General features: G+C 40.9%; 1 non-coding gene across 1 annotated transcript; it reads right to left on the reverse strand.

Moving 5' to 3' along the window:
- Positions 1-436: 436 nt before the first annotated feature.
- Positions 437-562, reverse strand: LOC115868909. The gene has a single exon (XR_004045870.1). It is a non-coding gene; the product is annotated as a small nucleolar RNA SNORA11 (small nucleolar RNA).
- Between the last annotated feature and the right edge of the window lie 4,069 nt (positions 563-4,631).

Below are 4,631 nucleotides of genomic sequence, written 5' to 3' on the forward strand. Positions count from 1 at the left end.
TGTATAAGGATGTTCTTCATAATATCATTAGAAATAGTGAAATATTGGAAGTAGTCTAGTTGTCCAATTCCAGGGTAGAATTGCATGTACCAAATTTAACAGGGTTATCTCTGGGTTATGGGATTATAAGCTGTTCTTCCTAACCTGACTTAATTCATTTCTTTCTTCCTGCCTCTCTCTATCCTTCTCCTTTGTGCCTTTTGTATTTCCATGCTTTCTAATATACATTAGTTTTGTTGGACACAAGAAAGTGACATCTATTGTTTTTTAAAGAGCGGTGCAATGCCTTTATTGCTAGGATCGCTCATGGCCCACATGCACATGACGACAGGTTCAAGGTAGCAGCCTCCCCAGCTAACTATTGCAGGGTTTCCTACAATACTCAGTTTCTTCCTGTTATCCTTACTTACCAGCCACTTGGAGTTCCAGGCGAGATACGTTTAGGGCATTTGTTCATAGAGGACACAAGTTGTGTGCTCCCCATCACAATGAATTGAGATCCCTGTTGGCTGTGTTATACACAAAAGAACCATTCTTTAGCCCCCCTGTTTCAGCACACCCTGACATCCATATTTTTTAAAGCAGGCAAACAACATACAATACAACATGCCAATTTTTTGATAAGAGAATGGAGTTTACTAACTTGAATTTTCTGATATGATCATCTTCATATTGTGGTCCTTGTGGTTTTCCACCCTGTCACTTCTTCTAGAAAGCAGAGAGAAAAAAAATATTCTATATGTATTTTTCTTAGTCCCTACCACAAAATCCTCCTTTGTTTTAAATGACCCAGCCCTTCAATCCGTCTGTGTGTCTTTAATTGTTGTGATATAAAATGTTCTTGTCCCCACTTCCGTCCATGTCTCACTCCACCTGTCCTCAGGAGAGCCTGGAAGGAATCCCCAGAGCAGTCCAGACCCCGCCATCCAGAGAAGCAGTATCAAGACCTGACTTCTTTATGTGACAGGGAGATTTTTGTCTCTCATTGATCAGCAGCAAATGTACTTCCATACAAAAGGACCAAGTTTTGTTTAACCAGTAGCACATTTTATGGGTAAATTTCTTCTAAACTTAAGAATTTGCCCCTGTGAGTTGAATAAGGATAAAATATGTATTTCCAATTTACCACAAAGTAACTGTTTCTATAAAACTAGGGTTATTACCATGAAACAGTTGGTTGACTCATTCCGTGGCTTTTATAACAACCACACTTTCTCTTTCATACTTTCTGATCTCTCCTCAGATTCGTGCTCTTCCTCTAACTATTCTGATTCTGAAATGTGTTTTCCTAGGTTCTGAGCTTAGCCCTTTGCTCAATACTTTCTATCCAGAAATCTCTTCCACTACCATGTTTTCAGAGCTCACTTGCTAGCTAATGATGGTTGAAGATTTGGCTCCAGGCCAGATGACTTGTCTGGTGCCAATTCTATACGCTCAACCATTTCAAAAGATAGAAAATCCATCGGTACTGAAGAAAGAAGTCCAAGTTTCCCTGAAGGAATTAGCGAAACACCAAGTCTCCAGGAATTGATGTGCTACTAGTTGGAATGTTTCAGCATGCTGATGAAGCGCTCATGAGTCTATGCCAAGAATGTTGGAAGAGAAGTATCTGCCCAACCACTGGGAAGAGATCTATAATTACCTGTTTTGAAGAGAAGTGACCCACAAAATGCAGACATTATCAAACAATGTCTTAATATCACATGCAAGTATAGTTTGGGGGAAGATCGTTCAACAATGGTTGGAGCATTACATTGACAGGACACTGCCAGAGGTTTAGCCCTTATTCAGAACTGTATGTGAAACAAAGGCTGTCATTGCTGAGGTCAGATGGATCTTGCCTCAAAGCAGGGAATTCAAAATAAGGTTTACTTGTTTTTTTATTTATTATGTAAAAGCACCTGACTATGTGAATCATAACCACCTATAGATAACATTGAGAAGTATGGAAATTTTATTTTGCTGAGTTTTCTAGAGAAACAAAACCAGTGACATTCATACCGATATAAGAAAGAATTTTATATGAAGAAAGCGATCCAGCTCAGCCCAACTTAAGCCCATGAGTCACATGGTAGCTGGAGATGCTCAGACTCACACGGCTGCCAGTGGAGAAAGCAGGAAGATGCAGCAGGAAGCTGGGAGAGCACAGGCTAGTGGGTGAAGAGTCGCCTGAATCCAAGGCCCTAGGAATGTGGCAGCGCACCAACAGCTCCCAGGCTTAGCAGGCTACATGGACCATCAGCTTCAAAGGAGAGATATAGGATCCGATCAAGCAGGAGAGAGAAGAATAAGAGAGAGAAAGTCTCAGTGTCTCTTTTATAAAAAAGGTCACATCCCCAAGGAGGCATCAACAGACCGACCTGATGGATAGTTTGGATGACATTCCTACCTCCTTAAACCAAAAAAGCAAACGCACTGCGATTTTAGTTGATGCCACGGAGTGGCTGGTGGTTTCGAACTGCTCTCCTACTGCTCTACAATTACCATAAAGTTGATCATATAAAATCTAACCATCACAGAATTCCGGAAAACTTCATTGTGTTCATACAGAACCTGTACATGGATCAAGAAGCAACTGTTTAAACAGAACAAAGGTTTAAACCTGCCTGGTTTAAAACCAGGAAAGTTGTGTATCAGGGTTGTATCATTTCACCATACTTATTTAATCTGGATACTGAGCAAATAATTTGAGAAGCTGAACTACATAAAGCAGAGTATGGCATCAGGACTGGAGGAAGATATGTTACCCTGACATATACAGATGACACACCTTGCTTGTGGAACATGAGGAGAACTTGAAGAACTTGCTGATGAAGATCAAGAATAGCAGCCTTCAATATGGATTACAACTCACTGTAAAGAAAATCAAAATCCTCACAACTGGACCAGTAGACAATATTAGGATAAATAGAAAAAAAAAGACTGACATTGTCAAGGATTTTATCTTCCTTCGATCCACATTTGTGGTAGTTACATAATCTGGTGTCAATTTGAGACTATTAAGAGTGAAGGGGCGGAGTTCAGCCTGTCAATCAGGCTGCAGCTTGATGACCTAATATGGAGGCATTAAGGAGATAAATAGCTCACTGGAGGGCAGACCCACACTCTCTGCTTCATCTTCCTGCCACATGGAGACACATTGATGAGCCAGAGCTCTGGAGATGGAGAAGCCATGTGGAGACTCCTGCTGGTGCTGAAATGCTACTATGCCACTGAATCCACAAGGCTTCTGATCCACTGGCCTGTGATCTTCCTTCATTCAGCATCATTGCATGGCTACTTGAATCTAAAGAATTTATTGACGAAAGTAAGACATCCCCTCAAAATAAGACCTACTTACAGTTTTGCCTCTCGCTGAAATATAAGGCATCCCCCGAAAATAAGACCTCTCTGAACATAAAGCCTCCCGAAGCTACTGTAACTCTGGACTCTGGACCGTAGTGGTGGGTGCTGCTGCACAGCTCACTGTTGGCTGCAGCGCAGCTGGAGCAGACAGGAAGTGCGAGTATATGTACCATAGATTATTAGTAAATGTACTGTAGATTGTTGTACATGGAAATAATGATAATAACAAGAAATTCTTGATACTGTAGGATTCACAGTTTGTCTAGTTATGCTGGTTTGTGATGACAACTACTACCATACCATATACAGGCAATAAATCCTTTTTTTTGTTCAGCAATAAATGTGTACCATATTCTTCTTCATGGAAAAATAAGCTATCCCCTGAAAATAAGGCCTAGCACATCTTTGGGAGAAAAAATTAATATAAGACACTGTCTTATTTTCAGGGATGGACTAATATCAGACTTATGGACTTGATCTGGACTGGGCTGGGATGTTTTCTCAATATACAATTGCTCTTTTATATAAAGCTCTTTTTTATACCCATGTGAGCATCTATGAATTTGTTTCTCTAGTCAACACTGACTAACACAACATTTAATGCTCATGGAAGTAGGAATCTAGAGATCAAATGTCGCATTGCATTTGGCAGATCTACTGAAGAACTTTTTAAAGTATTGAAGAACAAGAATGTCATTTTGAGGAGTAAGGTGAACTGTACCCCAGCCTCATCTGCATGTGAAAGTTGCACTGAATAAAGAAGACTGAGGAAGAATCGATGCATTTGACTTATAATGCTGGCAAAGAATATTAAACACACCATAGAAGGCCAAAAGAACAACAGCTCTGTCTTGGAAGAGGTGCAAGCAGAGTGCTTCTTAGAAACTAGGATGGTGAGACTTTGACTTACACACTTTGGACATGTTATCGGGAGAGACTAGTCCCTGGCAATGGACATCACTCTTGGTAAAGCCGAGGGGCAGCAAAAAAGAGGAAGTCCCTCAAGGAGATGGATTGACACAGTGGCTGCAACGGTCGGCTCAAACATGGTAACAGTTGTGAGGATGGTGCAGGAAGAGGCAGTGTTTCATTCTGGTGTACACAGGGTTGCTATGAGTTGGAACTCACTCATAATAGCAACTGCCCATTGCTGCATAGATATTCCCATGGTCTCCCGATGTCTCAGGCTGGATAACATATGTTTTAAACCTACTAATCCTGGCTTCCCCCAAACTCCAGACCTTCCTATATTTGTGGCAAAAGTGCCATTTTCCTTTTCACTAGGC

Source organism: Echinops telfairi, unplaced genomic scaffold (assembly GCF_000313985.2).
Source record: "Echinops telfairi isolate 266 unplaced genomic scaffold, ASM31398v2 ScPeMD7_18;HRSCAF=68, whole genome shotgun sequence".
In the NCBI taxonomy this organism is placed as follows: domain Eukaryota; kingdom Metazoa; phylum Chordata; class Mammalia; order Afrosoricida; family Tenrecidae; genus Echinops; species Echinops telfairi.